This window comes from Helianthus annuus, chromosome 2 (genome assembly GCF_002127325.2).
Source record: "Helianthus annuus cultivar XRQ/B chromosome 2, HanXRQr2.0-SUNRISE, whole genome shotgun sequence".
NCBI lineage: Eukaryota > Viridiplantae > Streptophyta > Magnoliopsida > Asterales > Asteraceae > Helianthus > Helianthus annuus.
In genome coordinates this window covers 7,194,188-7,220,182 of record NC_035434.2, presented here as the reverse complement: position 1 = coordinate 7,220,182, position 25,995 = coordinate 7,194,188, and the positions used below count along the sequence as shown (strand labels likewise).

The 25,995-nt window shown below is 40.5% G+C and overlaps 1 non-coding gene across 1 annotated transcript; it reads right to left on the bottom strand.

Moving 5' to 3' along the window:
- Window positions 1-13,654: 13,654 nt before the first annotated feature.
- Window positions 13,655-13,761, bottom strand: LOC118490003. Its single transcript, XR_004888014.1, has one exon. It is a non-coding gene; the product is annotated as a small nucleolar RNA R71 (small nucleolar RNA).
- Window positions 13,762-25,995: the final 12,234 nt, after the last annotated feature.

Here is a 25,995-nt window from a genome sequence, read left to right as displayed (position 1 = left end):
CACAATTAATCCTAACTACTATATCTAACATACAATCATCCTAAATAACTTGTGTTTAGCGTTTGCGATTAAGTTGCAATGCGATAGCGTTGCGATTGCGTTTCGATTAATCACCACAAAACATAAAGTAAACATGCACAAGTAACATATAAGTAACACACACGTAAAACAATATACAGAATCTATAATTCAAGGCGCGAATGCGATTGCGATGCGATAAGCGATAAAGCGACAAACATGCGATAAACAGCGATAATTTTCTAACTCTATATCTTATATCAAACTTGTATGCTCACCTTTACACTATGTGTATTGACCCGTATTTTAACGTATGTGACAGGTGTTTAGGATGCTTTCTGCTAGGATGATTGCTATGTGGAACGAAGTTAGGAAGAGTCTAGAAACAAACAAACAATTTATTCTTATTTGAAATTTGAGTTGTCGAGACATGTTTTTGTTTTTGAGATATCGCTGTCTGTAATAACTTAATTTGCTTGATGGGATATGGTATGGGACGTATTGATAATTATCTGGTAATGTAGTTGTTATGGAATTTCTCTCGAACAATCTGTTTCGCCTAGTGCCATGCCCCGAGGTTTCTGCCTTCGGTTGGGGTGTGACATAAAGGCTAGTGGAATAATTTAGGAAAAGTTTGGATTGGATTTGACTCAAAACCAAATGAAGAATGCATATGATAATCTCAAAGCCAAATACGTAGGTTGGGTGTAATTGAAAAACAAAATCGGCAACATATACAACGCTCAAACAAATACTTTTACCTTAACGAACGAGGAATGGGAAGAATTTAAGAAGGTATGTTCATTTATATAACTTTTAAACATAATCCTACAAACAAAAATTTATAACACTTTTTTTTTTACTTTGGGTTTAGGGGCATCCGAAGGCTGCATCATTGAAAATAGTCCCATTGCCTTTTCCAGAACTTTGTGCATAATTGTTTGACGGGAATACTTCAACTGGAAAATGCAAGTGGACCTCAACCCAAACTACATCCAGGGTTGGATCTTCTTGTCATCGTGTCCAACAAGAGGCCGATGGAACTTTAATACATGTTGTTGTCTCTACTAGTAAACAAGATTTATATAGAGGAAGAGGAAAAGGGGATTGTTATCAAAACGTATTGGCAATTTGTGACTTCAACATGATTTTTACGTTCGTCGTGGCCGGCTGGGAAGGTCACATGATGCAAGAATATTATCAGAGGCATTATCAGATCCAAATGCACCATTCCCGTTTCCACCACAAGGTATGTTTATGTTTTGTTAAATATGTATAACTTTGTTTATTTTTCTAATTAATTGTACATCTTTACAGACAAGTATTATCTTTGTGATGCCGCGTATGCACACATACGGGGATTTATGGCTCCATATCGTAATGTGAGGTATTGGCTAGCAGATTTTCGCCAAAGACGTGCATTGACTAATAAAGAGAAATTTAACCATGCTCATGCAAGACTCCAGAACATAATTGAGCGTGCTTTTGGTGTCTTGAAAGCAGGATTCCCTATTTTGAAGAGGATGGCACCGTTTCCTTTGGTTACACAAAGGAACATTACCATTGCATGTTTCGCGCTACATAATTTTATAAGAAAATAGGGTTTGAGCGATGAATTGTTTATAGAATACAATCAACCCAATGTTTCGTTGCATAATAGGCAAGTGCACGTTGATGCTTATGAAGACGAGGTTGAAGCACATGGTACTGCATCGGATCGGGAATATATGACTCAGTTACGTGATGAGATTGCTGAGCAGTTAATGCAAAGCATGGATTCAGTGATTTAAACAAATGTTATTGTCTTTTTATGAATATTATTTCAGTATTGTATAACTATTATTTATGTTTGAATGTTAAAAACACTTTTAAGTTAAATAAAATCAGCTTATTAATATTTCATTTTATTTCAGCAGCTTGCAGAAGTTAAAAAACAAAGAGTCTTCTTCTTGCAGACTGCAGAGGTTTGGTCCACCTCTTCAACTGTAGATGTCTGCAGATGTGGTCCACAGACTGCAAACGTTTTGCCTCTGAAAAAACAAACAGCACCTAAGTTTAATCTTCCCACGCGGCGTCAAAACGTAAACTAACATAAATATACAGTCTTATGAAAACGTATTTTATTTGACCTATCTCGTTTTCGAACAAAATTTATGTCAAAACATACACCAACTGAAAACGTACATAAAAATAAGCGCGAAAACGGTTTATATTTGACCCGACTTATTTCCTAAAAAAATTATGTCGAAACGTAAGAAAATAGTTTTTTTTATAAGTTAAAGGATGGTACCACATTGCGGCGGGGTCGACACGTAAAGTAACTCGAATTTATGCCGTCTGATGAAAACGTATTGTATTTGATCTGGCTCGTTTTCAAACAACATTTACGTCAAAGCGTAACCCAACTGAAAACGTACATAAAAATATGCACGAAAATGTATTATATTTGACTTGACAAAATTTACGTTGGAAGGTAAACTAACTTGAATTTCTACTGACACGTACATGTATAAAGATAAGCACTTAAAACTCGATGGGGTCAAAATGACATTTCATAAAGTTTTTAGAAACAGAAGAGACGTAAGTGTAAAAAACTGAAAGTTAAGGGGTTAAAGTAAGCAAAAAACAAAAATAAAAAAGAAAAGAAAAAAAAAGATTATTGTATATCCGATGTGACGAACGCTACGGTAATCGGGTAATGCCAAATTGCATTTTAATAATATTTATAATTATACTTGTGGCTGAAAGTTTTAAAGAAAAATAAAGTTGGCGGACTTAATGCATATATATTTTTTTTTTTGTAAAATTTATACTTCGAAGTGAAAAAAATGATGATTGGAGGCCCAACTAAGATCCTCCCCTGTATTAGGGGCATATTAGTTTGTTTCAGTAAATTATAATCTTGTTATTAATTGTAGGATTATTCAAGCGTTTGGAAAATCACTAGTTTTGCATTGCTTATTATTCATTATCAGTGGCGGCGAGGCTTGAGATTTCCGACCGGGGGTTGAAAACGTATATACCCAATAATTTCTATAAAACCGGGGGTCAAAAACGTACATACAAAAATTTTTATACGAAAACTGCATACTCTCCACTACTTAGTGAAAAGTTCGGGGGACCCCCCCCCCCAACCACTAGAAACTGCACCGTTGGTCATTATGGATAATAGGTTGTTAAGAATGTTAGCTTTAGCGTTAAAATATGCCCTTTCTATGAGTCTATAACAACTTAAGTCATATATACATTTTACCTTTGTAATGATGTCTCGTTAAAATATTAGTATGTATAGGTTATGTGTAGTAAGTAGTGTGGCGACCATGGCCACGTCAGCTCATAGGGGCGTCAAACACCACGCCGAAGGGATCGTTAGGACTATGCGTGAGGCTAAACCTATCCTTAGATTTACCGTGCTTTTGTGTGTGATAAAGTAGAATGATTATGAGAGTGATTTAGTAGGGGGAATGATATAATAAGTAAAAACCATAGGATTTGAGTACGTTTAGCACAACCTACAATATTGGATACGTATTAACATGAGTAGTTGACATATTGCATAATAATCTCATGCACATTTGTGTGTATATTATCGAAACACGCATAGATTTGTAAGGATGATAATGATTTTAATACAAACCATTTAAATTAACAAAGAATAAACTTGTAATGTTGATATTTGATAAAATATAATGAATTAAATTGTCACTTTAAATAGTCAATATATATGATTTGAATAGTACACCTCCCCTTGTTTCATTTCCCCACGCAATATCTGCAACGTGAAAGTCCCATGATTCTTTGTTGTGGCTCTTAATAAGTCGACTGGAAGGGGGCCTACTAATATAACTTAAAGATAATCTCTTAAAATGCTCAAAGTGCGGAAATCATTAAAGGATATATAAAAGAGGAGTTGGAACCAAGTGATTCCTTCTTGTCTATCTGTTTTTCCTTATATTTTATTTTTATTTTTTTGTTTATCTTTTTATAACTTTCAAAACTTTTTATCAAAATCTGGTTAAATTAGACGTTAACGATAAGCCGATACTAAAAACTCTTGTGTCCTTGGATGACCTCGGTATTTTGTATGATCATATCACAAAACCCACTTCATCTTACATGACAATTTCCACATATCATCAATACAAACACAAACACAAATTCAACATCAATTATCATTAGGGGTGTTCAAAAAACTCATGGCTCGCAGCTCGCTCGAAAAAAGCTCAAAGAAAGCTTGGCTCGAAATTGGCTCGGTTGTAAACGAGCCGGCTCGGCTCGGTTTGTAAACGAGCCGAGCTTGAGCTTGGCCTGGCTCGGCTCATGTGCTCGTGAGCTGGCTCAATAAAGTTTACATCCTTCATTTTTTTGTCCCACATCGCTTAGAAAACAAAAACTAAGGGAGTATTAGTGAATTAACTATTTATACTTGCATATTTAGCCATATTGTTAAATTAAATGGCAATTATGGCCCTTAGGCTATGAAGAAATTCATTTTAAGGGATTTTAAGTAATAAATTTTGTCGTTATTTGTTAGTTCGAGCTAGATCGAGCCTGTCACACCCCTAAAATATCACATGGGATTCACCGCGGGACGTGTGACGTACCAGGATCCAAGCCACCAATCACATTGAACCAATAATAATTATTTAAATAAAACATTTGATTCATTGCATAATATAAATCCAAGTCATAAGTTTAAAACAAGGAAAACGTTCAGCGGAAGCATAAAGTAAATTGTTAAACCACTGTTTCAAAATAAGTGTCCAAAACCAATGTATCAAATATCCAAGAGTCTCGATTCATGACCACTCCAGCACTCCCAGATAGCAAGTCCAAAATCAGAAATCTAACGACCTGCAAGCATGCAGACAAGTGTGTCAGGCGTTGCTGGTGAGTTCAAAGTTTGTTACATGTTTTAGGTACCAGATATGAATATAAGACGATTCAATGATTGATGTTGTAATAACTCGTTTACCGCTGATGGCTTAAAGTTGTTTTGCCCAAACCCCATTGCATTTATCAAAGCAATGGTCAAGACTGGGATCATTGGTTCACTCCCGACCTCCCCGGTACGGTGTGAGGTTGCCAAACCTAAATAGCGCTATTAACTAATATCCCATTGCCTCCCCGGCAACGATCGGTAGATGCATGGGACTTAGGTGATAGACATGCGAGTATTAACGAACATCCCACTAACCCAGCATTCCTCCCCGGAACGTTTACCCTATGTCCCTCCCCGGGACGCATGCTTGGAAAAAAGTAGTGAACTCACCTTGGTTTGCTCGGTATACAATGTTACCCGTTCCCGTTAGTCCAACAACCCTACCGTGGTTAACAATCTTATCAGTTTCGTAATAAATCACTTTACGAAGTTACACAGTTTATGTTTAACATAGCAATTCACATCTCAGGTGTATATATCACACAATGACACAGTTATCACATGAATCTGTTGGTGCATACATCTGTCGACTTCGTCTTGTATCGAGTCTTGTACTAGAATTGTTAGATCAGGGCACGTAGTATGAGAGGATAATAGAGTTTGGGTGTGAATGAGCTAATTTCGCTTGAAATGGCACATGTCACTTTCAAGCGAAATCACAACTGTTAATTCCGCTTGAAATGGCTCCTGCCACTTTCAAGCGAAATCAGCTCCTCTATATATAGCTCTCATACGAAATCAGTTGTAACTGTTCATGCTTCCGGTACCGAAGTGCTGCCGAAGTGCCGTCTGATTGTAATCTGATTGAAATCAATATATAAGGCAAATTAAAGTGAATTCAAGCTGTTTTCAAGTCTGTTTCTTAGTTTCCGCCTCTGAAACAGATCAAGAGCTCTTCTGATTGACTCGTTTGGGTCACGACACGATCCTACAAGTGGTATCAGAGCTCAGGAAGAGAAGTTCTTACCGATTCAGCTCAAAATTTCTGTTTTCTACACCTTCTTTTCAAAATTAACAAATTTTTACGGTTAAAATCGACTAATTTTCTCACATATTGTGCGAAACTACGTTTTAACAAACCCTTGAAAATTTCCGACTAAAATTCGGATTAAAAGTACAAAAATGGACCTAAGTTGTGATTTCGCTTGAGCAAACATCCTGATTTCGCTTGAAAAAATTATTTCGCTTGACTGATTCCGCTTGAAATAGCCTTCGTTCGCTTCAATGGGCTATTCCGCTTGAATAGTTTCAAACGAAATCAGTGATTCCGCTCCAAACTGGTATTCCGCTTGAAATTGGTGTTTTCGCTTGAGATAGTTATTCCGCTTGAACAGGGATTTTGTTTGAAAGCTTGATTTCGCTTGAGAGAGTATTCCGCTTGAATTGTTTTAGCTTGAAAAGTTTTGTGTTTGAAATCTTGATTTTAGAATCATGAGTGAAGAATTTTACAACGCGTTTGCTACATCCCCGACTACTCCGGCTTCCATTGCTCAAAACATGAATTTGGAAAATGAGACTGGAACAATGCAAAAACCCCCGAAGCTAATGAGCATTGAGGAGTATTACGGATGGAAAGATAGGTTTGAAAACTGGGTTCAAGCTAACCATCTGAAAATTTTAGCTGGGATAAATACATTTCATCCGACAGCAAAGCATGCCTAATCAATCAAGATGATGAAAGGTTACCTAAAGGTTTTAGCTGGGATATGTTTGTGGATGAGAAAGGGGAGTTTAAAGCTTTCATTGCTAAAAGTGTGAAAGAACCAGATATGTTTACCGGGTGGATGAAAGCTATTGGTGTTAGTGTGAAGAATGAAGAAAAAAAGTCTGTCTCATCAGATGAAAGCTCACTAAGTTCAGATGATAGTTCTGACAAGTCAATTGAGTTTGATCAATCACCAACTGATGACAGTGGTGATGATGAAGAAGAAAGACATATTAATGTTGCAAAAACTCATCTATCTCCTGAAAGCTTTCAATTTTATTTTGCAGATCGCTTGGAGAAGCTGAAGGAAAGACGAGCAGCAAAAGAACAAAAGCAAATGAAGTCTGAAAATGTTACTAAAAAAGATGAGACTGTTCAAAATAAAGAAGTTAAAATTGTTGCTGAGGGGATTATTGAAACTGAGAAAGTGACTGAAGTTGAGAAGACCAGTAAAGTAGAAAAGATTGTGGAAGTCATCAAGCCTTTCTCAAAGTGTCTAGAATCTTGCAAAGAATGTGCAACAAAAGACGAGAAGTTGGCTGAGCTTGAGAAGATGAAGGAACAATTATTGTTTAATCTCAACTACGTGAAGGAGTCTTATAATGTTTTGAACAGAACAATAACTGGTCTTCAAAAGACAAATTCTGAAAGAGACGATGCTTTGACGATGATGAATGCTACAATGATGACGAAGCAAAAAGCTATAAACCATTACATTGAGGAATGTGCCAAGCTGAAACAAGAGTTGGAGACTGAGAAAATTGAGAATGAGAGAATCAGACGATTATTACAGAGTTATTCTAGTTCTGATTATCTTATTGATCGAATTTATCTAACTGTTGCAGGTTTCGAAGTATTTCAGGATGAGAAGCCAAAGAAGAAGGACATTGGTAAGAAACCGAGTGTTAGCTATAACAAGTGTCCGCCTCCGATCTGGGAAGGTTATTCTCCCAGAAAACCAAATGAGGAACAAGTTCAAAAGGCAGTCAATATAAAACTGAAGTCTGATATAACCGATGAATTACCAGAAAACATTGACGTCACTTTCGCATCGTCTGACACTAATCATGAGTCCGAGTTAATAAAAAAGGTGGTCGATCAGGTGTTGGAAACAGATGAGGGGTCTGAGTCAAAGTCTGAGTCTGGAGGTTCAAGTTCGTCAGTTAACAGTCCAAAACTGTCGGTTAAACTGGTTTATAGTAAAGAGTTTTTTATATCAAAATCTAATTTGAATGAGGAAACATTTGAAGTTGCATACACTTTGAATGATTCTGACAAATTATATTCTGATAAAGAATTTCCAATAAGAAGTGTTAGAATTGAAATGATTAAAAAGGTTTTTCAAAATGACAGAAATTAATATTTCTGAAATAAAAGATTTAAATCTTACTGAAAAACCTAAAAAATACACTTCAAGAGTTCAACAGCGATTAAACAAGAAAAGAGTTACAATTCTGGTTCTGGTTTTTAAAAGAAACCAAACCATAATGGTAATTTCAAAAAGAAAGGTCTTGGTTATATTCCACCTGAAAATTATAAAAATGAGAAAATTTCTAAAACAAACACAAAATTTGTTTCAGGAGGAAGTGCTGAAGAAGAACAGAAGAAACCTTTCTGGAAACAATCAAACCAGGAGTTTCTCGCTGAGAGGAAAGGAACTGGAGTTTTTCATCGAAAGGAGACTAGAACCTGTTACAAGTGCAATGAAGTTGGTCACATTGCAAAGAACTGTTCTCAAGCTACTAAGACAAAACAGGGAGTCTCTGAAAAACTTAAAGAAAAAGTTGTCGATGATGAACCACCAACTGAGAAATTTAAAATTTTTTAAAATTCAACTTTTGAAGTTGGTGAGTATTCAAAGAAAAATTTTAACAAAAAGAGAGCCAAAGACAACCAAATGTGGGCTGTTAAGAAATTTTCTGAGAAAGTCGGCGATGAATCTGATTCCACAAAATCAGTGGAGCCACAAGTTGAGGTCAAAGAAGAGAACTCAATGCCTTCAGTGAATGATGTTTATTTTCCATCATTGAAGGATGAAAAGTTTAAACAGAAAATTGGTAAGGTTGAAATCTCGAATCAATTCTATTCTGAAAAGTATGAATTTGATGTTGAGAAAGCATTCAATGGGAATGTTAAGAAAATTTTTGGAAAAATGATTGAGGGTAACGTTCAAGGGGTTAAAGATTTTTATGCGACAAAGAAGGCAACTTATAACCCAACTGAATCAGAGTTAAAATCACCCAAGGTTGGTCAGACTTGGGTGGAAATTCTTTTCCCTTAAAAATCTGACTTGTCGGAGCTTCCAAGTTTGTAATCGTGGAGCAGGAATCGGCATCATTTTTTTTAAAAAAAATGATTTTCTGAATGAATCCTAAAGTTGTGAAATTTTTTACAGGTAATGGACTATGCCGGAACTCCTAGGTTGGTAAGTGAGGAGTAGGTATCGGCATTTTTCTTGAGAAATTCACGAAAAGTGATTTCGCCTTACAAGTGGTACAGAGGTTTGAATGGTTTGTTTTACAAGTGATTCATCAAGGTCATTAGGTTGAACTTGATGTAATTCTCATAACAAGTGCTTAAAGAACAATATGATGAACCCCTAACCTACAAATGGTTTAAAATCAACAAAACTTATTTTTCGGAAAAATCATTTTGATTGAAACAAACTTAAGTGTTTTGAAATCAAATTGAGAAAATAGTTTGTTGTAAGGGGGAGTTCTGATTGTTTATGCCAAGTGGATGGAGATTTGAAGCTTGATACATCAGTTTGTCAATTTCTGTATAGTTTGTTGTCAAATTTCTTTAAATGTTTTTGCATTTTAGGGGGAGTAAGAAGTTTCAGAAAATCCAAAAACATTAGAAAATTTAAAAAACAAAAAACATTGATAAAATTCAAAAATGAGTTTTGTTGTGTAAAAGAGGAAATGATAGTACATCAGTGGACTATCACAGCACGCTAAAGAAATGGAAAGTAAAAAAATGCGATAAACAATGTCACGGCGGATGTGCCAGTAGGTTTTTGCACATTTAGTAGATTGTGACGAGATATAAATCTAAATTTCAAACTTGCTTATATCGTGGGGAACATTTCTTGGATATATGGGTAACCCCGAAATCTTGTTTGAAAGGTCCCTCTTTCTGAGATACTAGGTCTTTATACTCAGTGATATTTGGGGTATTATCCCGGGACTTCTGATTTTGCGGAAGCAATGGCCTAGTCCCCGTATAATACTTTGCAAATTGCTTGAAACATAGCATCGCCCTCAGTACAAAAATGATGAAACATTGCAAAATGCTAAATCATATGCTGTTGAAGAAAAGATCCTCTAAAGGGGACATACTAAAAGTCGAGCCGTCATCTCTCTGCTGAACGGAAGTTCTGACATGAGCTCTCACGGTTACGCATCTAACCCCTTACAGATATCATCTAGGTATACTCACCTGTAACACTGAATATTGGGATCTGGATACGGGAGTATATTCAAGAGGTGGGACACGCGGATAAGTTTAAGTGCTTAAAACATTAATATCATATCTCGAAACAATTGAACTTTGTGTGAAAATTTAAGCGGACCAGTATACTGACAATCTAAGTGAATCATTTAGAACATAAAATGTTTAAAGCTTAACGGTGTTGATGATTTGTCTCAGTAACTGATATGATCCTCTTACACAAACTCACAAGAAGATTGTCTGTAAATATTTCTTTACTGCATTTATTGCTTTTCTATCAAAAATCCAAAAAGATTTTCAGTGTGTTTTAGCATAAATTTTGAAAAATTCAAAAAGATTTTCGACAACTGATGTTTGGAGAGCTAATTTTCAAAATTCCAAGCTAAACATGATGAGCATGTGGTGAGGGGGAGTGTGTGTTTAAGTGAGAAAATATTTTGAATATTTGCCTTAAGAAATTATCATTGATAAATCATTCTGGTTTATTTTGAAGGAAAGTTTGGATAGATAAATTTTGTAAAATGTTAAATTTGTGAAATTCATTGTGAGGTAGAGAATGTGCAGGTCTCTGTAATAGAGAACCAGGTTCCGATACCTAAGGACTTTGTGATTTTAACAAGTCAGACTGCGATCCCAGCATATCGAAAGGGGGAGTCTGAAGACATCTAAGGAAAGATTATTTGTTCAAGAGGAGTCTGTTGGTGCTGACAAAAGGATAGAGGATTTGAAAGAAGCCCAAAGACTGATAAAGATTGAAGATGAGAAGACTCGACACTGAAGACTCGTCAACATTTGAGGGGGAGTCTATTGGTGCATACATCTGTCGACTTCGTCTTGTATCGAGTCTTATACTAGAATTGTTAGATCAGGGCACGTAGTATGAGAGGATAATAGAGTTTGGGTGTGAATGAGCTAATTTCGCTTAAAATGGCACATGTCACTTTCAAGCGAAATCACAATTGTTAATTCCGCTTGAAATGGCTCTGATGTGTGTAAAATGCAACATATAAATTACATCAAATGAGGCATAAAACTAACCCTTTTTTAGTACTAATGTTGGAAAAAGAGTGTTTTTGTCTTCCTTTTGTATTTTCAGGATTAAATGAGCTCAAATTCACAAAAGAAGCAAAAAGACAGCTAAATCTAACATAAATACAAGAAAAGGAACATAAGTGGATTGCCCGACCCCTCAACAGCATTCTCCCAAGCAAAATAGAGAAGACAGAAGACTGAACACGCCCCGTGCTCAGCCAGCACGGGGCCGTGCCCAAGAAGCAGCAGAAAAGACAAACCTATAGAAGCTTCTATTGCCCACCACGGGGCCGTGTCCAGCGAACACGGGGGCGTGGCGAAAGTACAGCAGTCGCATTAATTGTAATTGCGAATTACAATTAATGAAGAGAGAGAGTGTCAGACAGGCACGGGGGCGTGTCCAGCGGACACGGGGCCGTGCCCAGCCTTCTGTTCAGCCTATAAATAAGAGTGCTTGGTTTCATTGCAACTCATCCCTTGGCACACCACCTCTCTCACACTTCATCCACCACCCACCACCACCATAACACCATCATCCACCACCATCATCCATTGTTCATCATAGAGTGTGTGAGTCGTCTCGGGATCCAAGATTGATCGTAAGAGTTCTTGACAATCAAGGCCATGTTTGCCTAAGTCTCTTACATCACTTGGTGCAGACATGTGTTTAGTATAATACTTTTTATTTTTAATCTTTTGCACTTTTTATTTGGTTTTGTATTAATGACTTTAATAACTAGTTGCTTATGTTGAATGTGATCTTTCCTTATCGTTTATCCGTCGTGTCTTGGCATTATTTTACTGTCTATATAAAATAAAAGATTTTCACCATTCATATCTCCACGGTCTATATGGAGGTATGTTGGCTACCTGGTCGGGGGTTAAGGGAACGGTTTGGTAAGGGTCTTGCCCTTGTTCAGCGTTTAGAGGTCCTGCAAGGGACCTGGGTCAAATTTAGTAGGATCTCCTTCAATACCCATAGGTATTGGATGGTGGGGATCCAAACTCTTTGACCCCCTCATAAGTTAACTACTATTAATACTATAACCCGGCTATTTAGGACTGTATCCCTGCTGACTCAGACTACTTAGTCGAGGGTAACGTCACCGCCAAAAGCGGGGCCTATCATAATTTACATTAATAACTTAATTCATTATCTTCCAATAATCCAACCCTTTAGGATTGTATCCTTGCTGACTCAAACTACTGGGTTGAGGGTAACGTCGCCTTCAAAAGAGGGGCCTACTACAATAACTAAGATAATCTCTTAAACAAGTGCAAAAGTGCGAAAATAATCAAAGATTATACTAATACACGAGTCGGACCCAAGTGATTCATCTTGTCTATCTGTTTTTATTTTATTTTTATTTTTCAGCATTTAGTTAGTTTTTATTTTCTTAGTTTAAAAACCTTTTCTAACATTTTGATTTGATTAGACGTTGAGGATAAACCGGTACTAAAAGCTCTTGTGTCCTTGGACGACCTCGGTATCTTACCAACACTATACTACGTCCACGATGGGTGCACTTGCCCATATGTGTGTTTAGTGTTAGTGAATATCGTGTTTTATAAATTTAAAACTTGGCTAAAAGTGTAAAAGTGAAAAAAGGGCTTAAATATACATCTAAATTATGTTACACTACACACGCATCAAGTTTTTGGCGCCGCTGCCGGGGACACAAGGATTTTAAGAAAGTTAGGAATCAACGGCCTAATCATCTTTTTATTTTTCTTTTTAATTTGTTTAGGATTTTCTTAGTTTTTCAGCTTCTGCAGAGCTCAGCACGGGCCGTGCCCAGCATTGTTACTGGCAGTTTTAGTTTTCCAAGTTACAGAAGGCTGACCACGGGGCCGTGTCCAACTCTCCAGTAACTAGGATCTGGAAAACAATCACTGTAACTCCGACCACGGGCCGTGTTCACTGAGCACGGGGCCGTGGTGAACCTTCTGACCAGCATTCTTTTCTGTTTTTATTGCAGGACTTGGAACCAGACGCCACCCCTACGTAGTGTATGAGCTCCAGTTCTAATAAGGACATAAAAGAACCTCTAGAAGAACCCGAACGCTTTCTCAGAAAAAGACTAAAAGCCAAGAACCAAGAGAAAGTTTCGGGGAATCCACTTCCAATGGCGGACCAACGTACCCTCATGGATTATCTACGACCCACCGTAGGTAACTTAGGCACCGCTATCAATGCACCAAATGTCGAAGCCAATAACTTCGAACTTCGGCCGCATTTGATACAAATGCTCCAAAACTCCGCAACCTTCCATGGGCTTGCGGACGAGGATCCCCATCTACATATTACTAATTTCTTAGAAATATGTGATACCTTTCGGATCAATGGAGCATCAAATGACGCCATCCGCCTTCGAATGTTTCCTTTCTCGCTAAAAGACCGAGCAAAAGCTTGGCTCAATGCCCTCCCAGCTGGATCGGTAAACACCTGGGATGAACTAGCCCAAAAATTTCTATATAAGTATTTCCCTCCAGCTAAAACGGCTAAATTAATGACTGAAATTAATACATATTCGCAAGAGGACGGGGAATCCTTATATGAAACTTGGGAAAGGTTCAAGGAGCTATTGCGAAAGTGTCCACATCACGGCCTTGCGATATGGCAACAAGTATCCACTTTCTATAATGGGTTGTTGCCACACACAAGGCAGACACTTGACTCTAGCTCCGGGGGACTTTTAGGTAATCGCCGCCCGCATGAAATATATAACCAAATTGAGGAAATTGCTCAAACCAATTTTCAGTGGCACACTCCCCGAGGCAATAAATCTATTGCCCCGGGCGCCCATAAGGTTGATGAAAGCACTTCTTTACAAGCCCAAATCGAGGCTCTTTCTTCAAAAATAAAAAATTTGGAAATGACAAAAACAGTCTCGGTTATGGCTTGTGAAGGGTGTGGTGGGCCACATGAAAATTGGAGTTGTATGAAAGAAACAGACGATCAACAAGAGTCGGTAAGCTACATTGACAATAGACCTAGGCCGTCGGGTCCTCCAACGGGCACTTACAACCAAGGATGGCGAAACCACCCTAACCTTGGTTGGAGAGAGCCCGGCAATAGTAGTAACCAACAAACCCAACGAACAAACTTTCAACAACCAAGAAATGAGTCACAAAATTTCACTCAACAACAAGGTGGACGAGAAAGGCTTGAAGATACTATATCTCGCCTCATCTCCGACACTGAAAAGAAAAACTCGGAAAGGTTTCTACAATTAGAATCAAATTTTAGAAATCAACAAGCTAGTATTCAAAACATAGAAAAACAATTAAATCAACTAGCTCAAAATTTTTCCGAGAGACCACAAGGTGCATTACCAAGCAATACCGAAACAAACCCAAAAGCGCAAGTCCATCTCATCACGTTACGAAACCGCACCGTGGGGCCTGCGGAAGCACCACCGCCGACAAAAGAAACTATACCCCCGCCTCTGCAGGAGAAGAACTCCCCTCCATCATCAGAGCCTACCAAGGCTCCTCGAGTTCCGTACACCGGTAGGTTAATTCGTCAAAAGACCAATGAGCAATTCGCAAAATTCGAAAGTCTATTAAAACAATTGCATGTCAATATTCCTTTTATTGATGTCCTAACCCAAATGCCCAAATACTCTAAGTTCATGAGGGACTTCCTCACTCATAAAAAGAAAATTGAAACCTTGCAATTAGTTAACTTAGGCGAAGAATGCTCTGCCCTCGTACTCAACAAACTTCCCCAAAAGAAAATCGATCCTGGAAGCTTCACGATTCCCTGCTCGATCGGGGACTCCCCCGTTCGTAATGCACTAGCCGACCTTGGGGCTAGCATTAACCTCATGCCTTCATCAATGTTTAAAAGACTCGGCCTTGGAACAACGAGTCCTACAAAAATGAGCATACAACTTGCTGATCGATCCGTCAAATTCCCGCAAGGTGTCATCGAAAACGTCCTAGTAAAGGTAAACAAATTTGTCTATCCGGCAGATTTTGTCATACTCGATATGGAAGAAGACACCGAAGTCCCCCTCATACTAGGGAGACCATTTCTCGCCACCGCACAAGCAGTGGTAGACATGAATGACGGAACGCTCACCCTAAGGTACGGAGATGATGAAGTAAAATTCGTGGTTGGGAAGAGAATAGAGGACGACGACCCGGTCAACTACATGAAGGTTATTGATTCGAGTTTGGATGCTGCTCTCCGACGGTGCAACATGGGATGTCAAACATCCCACTCAGAAAATATATAACCTCACATTGGGTCTAGCCAAGGACCCTTATAAACGTGGCACACCACGGAGGCATTCCGCAAAACTATCCTTAGTTTAGTTTAATCTTTTAGTTTTAATTTGCAGGAATAAAACACACTCATGGTGGTAAAGGATGAAAAGGGAAACGAGAAACATGGACCCATGCACAAGAACAAGGTCACACGTCAACAATTTCTCCGTTACAGTAGGTTCAACACGGGCCGTGCTCAGCCAACACGGCCCCGTGCTGCACCCCCTGCAGAAAAATGCCCAGTTCAGGTAACTGGACACGGGCCGTGTTCACCGGACACGCCCCCGTGTCCAGGCTTCTGTTTCTTTTCTTTAATTTTCGTTACTGGCACCTGAACACGGGGCCGTGTCCGATCCCCACGGGGCCGTGTCCGATCCCCACGGGGCCGTGTCCAGACTGCCAGTAACATAAAATCTTTGCTTTTAACACTATATTACACATCTAATCAACATAAAAATTTATTTTTGGGACACATTGAGGACAATGTGTAATTTAAGTGTGGGGGGGATGCTAAAACCTTGAAATTTTGCAAGTCCTAATAACAAGCCTTACACAAAACTCTATTGGAACCGCTAAACACCCCAAATTTTTTCAAAAATTCTCATTTTTTTTACTTGTCTAAAGTTTAAGTTAGGAATCCTAAGATTAATAAGGTTATATTTTTACAAATTTACAACCGAGAGCGTCGTGATAAAAAGAACCAACATAAGAAAATTATGAAATGGCATGACAAGTGATGTGCGTGAATTAAATATATTTTTAATTGAGTTTTTCTTCACACAAATTTAGTTTTAAAATGGTTTTTCACCTAGAAACTAACTACACACACAAAGGGCAAGTGTACCCGTCGGGTGGTAATATAGCTAATCGGTAAGAACCGGATATCAATCCGTGGATGCGGTGTCTCGATACTAAACTTTTGTTACTTCAAAGCCTTTTCAAATGATTGGATTGGTTTTTCTAACTTATCATGCAAAATAAATAAACTACTAAAATTTCTAACAAATAACAATAACTAAGAAAGGTTGCCTAAACTAAGTATCCACTTATTCACATGTGACAACAAAGAGGAAGGGATTGTGATGATGCAAGCTCCAATTTTAACTAAGTCCCCAATCAAGGCTTCCTAGTTTATAATTCTTAGGAAAATTAAAAATGAATTAACATTCTAATCACCTAAAAATTATTCCTATAAGCTCACTTGCTAAGTTGATGTTAATCTTTGATGATGAGTTATTCATTTGTCAAAACTCCTAACTCTACAAATTAGGGAAAACTAATATGAGAAACACACTAATCACCCTAACTTGGTTTTAAGTAGTTGGCACTATCATCATGTTCTTGATATGAACCACAAGCATGGTCATGCTAGCTAACAACCTTGGCCTAAATCATCAACCAAACATGAACACAAACTATAGAATTCATATAAACATACTTTTGATCTTTCCAAATCTAGATGCAAGAGTTCACACACAAGCTCAACTCATTGTTCATATCATATTAGCACTCACCATTCCTAGTTTCATGCTATGAATCATACTAACAAGTTAACAAGATTCAATAATCATAATCTCTACATGGGCTTTCCAACACAACATGTAAATACTTATGAGCAAACATTCAAGAACAAGAACTTTAAGCATGCATATGAACTCCAAGAACAAAATCAAATGACAACATGAAGATTAACAAGAACAATCATCACATCTATTTCCATATTATCACATGTTCATAAGCTTCAACATAGTTTAGACAACACAAATGTTTAGCCCATAAGGCTCATGACTACCAAATCAAGCATAAATAAACACAAATTGTTCATAAAGTAGTAGCTAACCAAGTTAAAGACAAGATTTAAATGATATTTGAGTAGATCTTCAAGTGATTTGATCCTCTCCAAGGCTCCTTCTTGGCTCCAACAAGCTTCCAAGACCAGATTCTTGAGAGAAAAAGTCACCAAAATGCTCCAACTCCCTTGCAAATGAGCTAGAAACTCGTATTTAAACTGCTGGGCGTTTGGCACTACCATGCCACCTTTTGGCACGGTCGTGCTTGGCAAGTGTCGGAGCTACTTTCTTGAGTGTTGACCAAGCAAGCTACCATTTCCGGAAAAATCGCGCTCAAATGTTCCCGAGGTCGCACGACCGTGCTCGGAGATCCTCTGGTCGTGCGAGCCGGTAGTGCTCGGTAACAGTCACCTCGTTCTCGGAAACAAGCTGATCAGAGGCTAAGATTGACTTGGCACGGTCGTGCCACTGGTTGGCACGGTCGTGCTTCACTTGATTTTGAAGATTTGGCTGCTGGGTGCTAGTGCTGATCGAGAGTGCCGACGTCGGGAGGCTTGGCACGGTCGTGCCACTGTTTGGCACGGTAGTGCCATATCTGGCAGTTTGCTGGAATGCACCATTTTAGCTCTATTTTGCTCCAAAAGCTTCCGTTTCATCACCGGGCCGAAGCCCGGACCTGCATTTTCACAAACAACTCAAATAAGTACCAAAATCAATGAAAATACAAAGAGTTTTCGCATAAACGGGGCGTATTTGACGTTTAAAAGATGTATAAATTCTTATACATCAAACATCCCCACACTTGAACTTTGCTTGTCCTCAAGCAAACTAAAATCAACGAAACTCTCTAAATGGCAATCATCTCAACTAGCATTTCATAAGCACAAACAAATAACTTGGGTCAAAACAATCAAGGAGTGCTCAATATAAAGAAACAACCGAAAAGAGATATGTAAAATAAGTTTATGAGCAATGGTCCATCTTAGAAATCCCTACCAATTCACCAAGCATCCTCACAATGTTCACACACACTCGGCTTAATATAGGAACACATACAATTCATGGAGTATGTTTAGAACACTCGATGCCAAGACGATAACTATGCGATATCATAAGCTTGTGGAAGGATCAAATCTAATCACTAGACAAAAATATAGCATAAATCATGAGGTCTTGGTTGGGTTGTAACTTGGCTTGGCTAGGGGTATGGAAGTGGATTTTGAAAAGTGGCTAAAACGGTTGTAACCCGACGGTTTGACTAACTTAAAGCATAAGAAAAATAAAACTATACAACTAAATAGTAACTAACCGAGAGCTCACCAACAAGTATTTCTTTTTGCTCCCAAAATCGCTCTAACAAAGCCATTTGATAAGGCTCTTTCAACTATATATATTTTTTTTTTTCGTTTTTTTTTTTTTTTTTTTTTAACTTTACAAGAACTAACCCATGCTTTGGAGAGAACTAAGTACGTCTACCTAGCTAAAAACTCTTGAACATGAGGGATATAGCAACTAAGAAGAACTATACAAAAGCTACAAGTTAATCAAAACCGAACCGGGCTTCCAACCAAAAATGGGCTAAAAAATATAAAAGGCTAATTTGGCTAAGTGGCTAATGTTTTGGGGTTTTTAAGAAACGAACGGGAAAGGCTCAAATTGGTTTAACTAGGGGAATAATTCGGGTAGGGGGTGAATGAAAATGGCTAAAATGAAAAGGTTTCCTAATGCCTCAATCACTTCTATGCTTGTATTCTCGCTTTGTGGCCTCGAAATGCATGCCTAACACAAGTTCTAAATCGCAAAAGTTATCCGGCTCACTCAATCTTTGCCCGCAAAAACATGAGCAAAAATAATCTAAAGCTATAAGGCTCAAAAATAACTCACGGAAACGGGCGTATTGGGTAAATATGCAAGGCAAACAAGTAGGTCAATCGCTTGATTTCTCATGCTCAATTTTGTACAAAAAACAAGTTACTTAACGGTCTTTATTTTTCTTTACACGAGTGAACCCCCTTTTTGTGTCAACCCAATTTTATTTATCAAAAATTTTGGTGCTTATTTAGATACTTATGTTGATTTGATTTATATGCCACAAAAATTGAAAAGAGAGCTTTGCATTGTTATTTTATTTTATTTATTATTATTATTATTGTTTTTTTTATTTTTTATTTTTTTTTTATTTTTTTTTATATATATATGACAACGACAAAGCTCAAGCGATAGACCACCTCCCCACACTTGAATTGTACATCGCCCTCGATGTACAACAAAAAATTGAATAAGCAAAAGAATTGCGAATTCAATACAACTAAAGGAAGGCGGGAACACGAAAACTCCCCTGAAACATGAAGCTAGAAGCGGAACAAGATGAAGCAACTAGGAGCATCCACAACGAACTACCAACCCTTCCAACAAGCCGACACCTCATTTAACTCAACACTGCACATGTAGCAAACAAGATCAAACACATAGGAAATTTACCCAACCCATTTCTTCCCTTGCCTTTGTTTATTAATTTAACCCACTAATAAAGCGATAAAAACTAACACCTAAAACGGAGGGATGTACGTACGATGGAAAATGGCACATCCCTCAAACACGAAATAGTAATACAAATACGAGATGAGGGCGGGACTAAAACCTCCCACCGGATCCCGAAGGACCGGTGTCGTCCCTGCGATCAAACCTGGATCTACGCGCAAAATGCGGAGGCGGCTGTGTGTATGGATGGTTGAGTGAGTTCGCGATATGCTGCTGCGAACCGAACAACCAATCCATGCTTCGTCGATGCTGCTCGTGCAACTCCTCCAAATAGTTGCCCTGCCGATGTTGCTCCGCGCGTATGAGACCCACATCTCGCCTCACTTCTTCTTGGTCCAATGCCAGTCCGTCCATCCGCCTCCAGAGGTCCAACGATGACGGCTCGGAAGGACCGTAGGCGCCATAACCACCCTGTGCATAACCTCCACCACCAAAGCCACCATACACATTATCCCAATTCGGGCTATCAAACCCGTGAATCACATGTCCAACCTGCATGTGGGGGTCCGCTCCCCCAGCGCCCCCATGCTGGCCCTGAACCGGGATATCGTGCATATGCACATCATGATCGCCGCCATCACCATCATCACCACCACCCTCCTCAACTACAGGTAGCGGGTCCCAAATCCTTCCATGTCGGTCAACGAGCTTCGGAATCCCGTTCACTTTCCTGGTAAGATGCATCGAGTTCAGCTGTTGCAAGTCGAGAAGGCCGTAGTCACAGGCTTCGGTCAGATGGTCTAACCGAACCCGATAAAATTTTGCAAGCTTGGTTGCAAAGGCTCCTCCGCAAATCCGTGACGTGGGCGTCGAACCAACGCCTCGAAATATCGACTCTGCAACGCTGACCGCTAAGTTGCAGTTTGAGCCCGAGATGATGCAGTACAGGTGAAATAGGTCGCGGGTGGTGATGTTCCCTGTGCTATCACCCCGACCACCAATCACATGAAAGATGGCGCGCTCGATGACCCTATGAAGCGGGTCAAGTATCCATGTAGCTTTGGCTCTGCGAGGTTCCCAAATCCGACCCGGCACCGTAATCTGCTCCCAAAAGGCTGCCTTGTTTGCATCAGGCTCCCAATCCTGCAGGCTCCCGTGAAAAAGTTCCGAGTCGATTTCATCATCTTCATACAACCCCAACACCATCCCGAATCGACTTATTGACTGGTGGTGCCATTTCCTCCCCAACCGGAATTTAACACCAAGTTTTTTGTCGTAGACATCCGGACATGGAAAGGTGAATCGGAATGACGCGAAGAACTCGATAACAAGCTCCACATATTGCGGTTCCGCGATCTCAAAAAGACGAGACCACGGGGGAGTCATCAGATCGTCGAACCTCTCGGCCTGTCCGAGCAAATCCAAATCCACCAACTGCAGCTTCCTCATAGGCTCGATAAGGTGTCGTCGGGCCCACAATCGTTCCACCTTCGGGATACAATACCCTTCCCTGGCATTGTTTGAGAACTGCAAGTAGGGGTGATCCATCTGCAAGATTGAAACAAGATTAATCAGCAACCAAAACAAACAGGCAAAAATTTCGGGACTGGACAAAATGGCACGGTCGTGCCACCATATGGCACTACCGTGCGAGACCTGCAAATCAGTGAAATTATGAAGATTTCTGGGAATTTTATGAAGTCTGGGTTTTTATTCCCCAGGAGCACGACCGTGCTATCCCACGGCACCATCGTGCTCGGCCGTAAACGGCTCGGATTTGAACCAGCAATTTGGTGAAGCACTGTCGTGCCACCATATGGCACCCTCGTGCCTGACCAATGACCGGGAACTGAGCTGAGCAACTTCTCGAGAAGCACGACCGTGCCACCAAATGGCACTCTCGTGCTCGGCCTATGTCCGTGATAGATCTTCGGCGATTTTCCGAAACGCACGACCGTGCCACCAAACGGCACCCTCGTGCCCGGCCGGTCACCGATGAGTGTTTTGAGCGATTTGAGCGTTTTTACGAGCGGCACGATCGTGCGGGGTTTTGGCACCCTCGTGCCGTTTGGATTTTCTGGGAAAAATTATGAAGTTTTGAAGATTTTATGAAGATTTGAAGAAATTATGAAGAGCACGACCGTGCCTGGGTATGGCACCCTCGTGCGCGACGGACACCAGCTCGAGAAAATCGCTCAAAACAGCCCCGAAACCCCGATTTTTCAACTTTTTTGCTTAGGGGTTTTGTAAATCGGTCACTTGTGGTTCAAACCAACACAGAAAACACTAAAAACGGGCTTGAATCGGGTGATTTAGACCAAGCCCTAAAAAACCTAAAGAACTAACTATGAAGAACATGAAGAACACAACACCAAAACACATGAATCTAACTAGAAAAAGGAAGGATTCGTACCTGGAATGATGTTGGAATGAAAGAATTTCTTGGAGGAAGCTAGGAGATGCAAGAATCCGTGAGTGCTATGAATGGGTTCAAGGAAGGAGATGAAGGTTTTATGAAGAATTTATGGTGGTGGTTGGTTTTATTCAAAGATGGTTCTATTATTGGCTGCAAAAGGGGCTGACACTTTCTGGTAGTGCCAGAATTTTGATGGTAGTGCATTATTTTCGAATTTTAAGATTTTTTTTTTTTTTTTTTTTTTTTGAGGGTGTAGAAAATGGACATCTCTCTTTATAAACTCCTTGAACCCGGGGCACTCACGAAGCATCTCCTACCAAGAAAAAGAACCGAACTAACATACCTGAAAGCCGGCAACAAGCTCTAACATCCCTCGCGACCAGAACGAACCGCAACCTGAAAAATAAAAAAGACAACCACACACAACAATAATAACAAGATAATATACACAAACATGCTAAGTTTATTTACGAGTCTTTAGCTAGACTCACCACCCCGAATTCATTTGTTCCTGGGGTGGAGGGTAACAACCTCCTCACTCGGGTCAACGGGCCCTCCAACATAAGCCTTTAACCTATGCCCGTTGACTTTAAACAACCGGCCATCTTCATGGCCTATCTCCACGGTCCCGTAAGGAAACACTGACCGCACAGTGTAGGGACCCGACCATCGAGATTTAAGCTTGCCAGGAAACAACTTGAGACGCGAATTGTACAACAACACACGATCGCCCACTCGGAATTCTTTCTTGTCCTTCAAGCGGGCATCATGGAGCGTCTTCGTACGTTCCTTGTACAGCTTGGAGCTTTCATACGCATCGTGGCGAAGCTCCTCAACCTCGTGAATCTGCACAAACCTGTTTTCACCCGCAGCAGCCATGTCAAGATTAACTGTCTTCAAAGCCCAGTATGCTTTGTGCTCGAGTTCAACAGGCAAATGACAAGACTTCCCATAGACCAATTTAAACGGTGTGGTGCCTATAGGAGTCTTGTAGGCTGTCCGGAAAGCCCACAGTGCATCGTCCAATTTCTCGGACCAATCCTTACGGCTAGAATTAACCGTCTTCTCTAGAATCCGCTTGATACCCCGATTAGTAACCTCGACCTGTCCGCTCGTCTGCGGATGATATGGTGTGGAGAATCGATGTTGTACACCATATCGGGACAATGCTTTCTCAAGCTGCGCATTACAGAAATGCGTCCCACGGTCACTAATCAATGCCTTCGGGGCACCAAAGCGAGCAAACAGCTTTTTCAAAAATCGCACCACTACCCTCGCATCGTTAGTGGGCAAAGCCTGTGCTTCAGCCCACTTTGAAACGTAATCAACAGCGACTAGGATGTAGCGGTTGCCAAAAGAGGTCGGAAAGGGGCCCATGAAGTCTAGCCCCCATACGTCAAAAACCTCACAAACTTGGATGCCGTTTTGTGGCATCTCATGGCGTGCAGAAATGTTGCTCGCCCTCTGGCAAGCATCACAGGACCTCACCCACTCATGGGCATCACGGAAAATAGTCGGCCAAAAGAATCCGGCATCAAACACTTTCCTCGCCGTGTTGTTCGCTCCGTGGTGGCCTCCCGTGGGTCCCTCGTGACAGTGGCGTAAAATGTCCCTCGCCTCGTCACCATACACGCATCGCCGGATCATCCGATCCGCTCCTACCCTAAATAAGTAAGGGTCATCCCAGAAGTAATGCTTGACATCCGCAAAGAACTTTCGCTTCTGCTGGTGGGTCATCCCCTTAATCAGGATGCCACTAGCTAAGTAGTTTGCAAAGTCAGCAAACCATGGGGAATCATCACTAGTCTCGATCCTCATGAGGAACTCGTGGGGGAAATTGTCATTGATGCTAGGCCCACGAGTTTCCTTTTCCTCGGAATGCTCAAGTCGAGACAGATGATCGGCTGCTAAATTCTCAGCCCCTTTTTTATCACGGATTTCGATGTCAAACTCTTGCAGCAGCAAGATCCAACGTATCAGTCTCGGTTTAGCATCCTGCTTGCTAAAAAGATACCGAAGAGCTGCATGATCCGTGTACACAATGGTCTTGGAAAGGACAAGATATGACCGAAACTTATCGAAAGCAAAGACCACAGCTAGGAGCTCTTTCTCTGTCGTGGTGTAGTGCTCCTGAGCGTCATTCAAGGTCTTGCTCGCATAGTAAATCGGGTGAAAGTGTTTATCTTTCCTTTGACCCAAGACAGCCCCGACTGCGAAATCACTCGCATCACACATCAACTCAAATGGCAGCTCCCAGTCGGGGGCAACCATGATCGGGGCATTCACTAACTTCTCCTTCAACAACTCAAATGCCCGAAGGCATTCATCGGAGAAAACAAACTGGGCATCCTTCTCGAGGAGCTGAGTCATGGGACGGGCGATTTGGGAAAAATCCTTTATGAATCGCCGGTAGAAACCTGCATGACCCAGAAAACTCCTAATAGATTTCACGGATGTGGGAGGCGGGAGCTTTGAAATAGTCTCGACTTTGGCTCGGTCAACCTCGAGCCCCGCCTGTGAAATCTTGTGCCCAAGCACAATGCCCTCCTTCACCATGAAGTGGCATTTCTCCCAGTTTAACACAAGGTTGGCTTCTTCACATCTAGCCAACATCCTTTTCAGATTCCCGAGACACTGATCAAAAGAACTTCCAAACACATAAAAATCATCCATGAAAACCTCCATGGAGTCCTCGATCATGTCGTGAAAAATGGCCACCATACATCTCTGAAATGTGGCCGGGGCATTGCACAGTCCAAAGGGCATCCGCCGGTAGGCGAATGTGCCATAGGGACATGTGAATGTCGTCTTCTCCTGATCCTCAGGAGAGATGGGAATCTGAAAATATCCTGAAAAACCATCAAGGAAGCAGTAGTACATCCTTCCCGACAACCTCTCCAACATCTGATCAATGAAAGGGAGTGGGAAATGATCCTTCCTCGTGGCATCATTGAGTTTGCGGTAGTCAATGCAAACTCTCCATCCGGTGACAGTACGAGTAGGAATCAACTCGTTTTTCTCATTGGTCACCACTGTCATGCCTCCTTTCTTCGGGACTACCTGTACAGGGCTAACCCACGGTGAGTCAGAGATCGGGTATATCAAACCTGCATCAAGTAGTTTGATGACCTCTTTCTTCACAACCTCCTGCATGTTGGGGTTCAAACGCCTCTGATGCTGTACTACAGGTCTAAAGTCCTCCTCCATCAAGATCTTATGGGTACAAAAGGATGGATTGATCCCTTTTATATCCATAATCTTCCAAGCAATCGCCTTCTTGTGCTGCTTCAGGACTTCAAGCAATCGATCCTTTTCTTCCTTCGACAACCCAGCAGAAATGATAACGGGCAGATGAGTCTCACCCTCCAAGAAAGCATACTCCAAATGATCTGGGAGCTCCTTAAGCTCAACCGAAGGTGGATCCTCAATAGAAGGGCGTGCTTTAGGCTCAGTCACGCGATCCACAACCTCAAATACCTCGGGACACGGGGGAGATGCGTGACCTATCAGACAGGTCACCTCCTCAACCATTCGGTCCACACTAGGTGAACCAAAAGTCTCCCCTCCAAGCAGCTGTGTGTCCATAACATCCTCCTCGAATGTAGCATGAAGATGATCACTCACATAAGTATCGATAGTCTCAATGAAGTAGAGTGTATCATCCTGACTCTGTGAGTGTTGCATGGATTTCCCTATATCGAAGGTAACCTCCTCATCATCAACTCTGAGAGTAAGTCTACCAGTGCAGACATCAATCAAGGCTCTCGCAGTGGCTAGGAATGGGCGACCTAAGATAAGGGGAACGTTTTTATCCTCATCCATGTCCAGAATCACGAAATCGACAGGAAAGACAAACTTGTCGATTTTCACCAGCATATTCTCA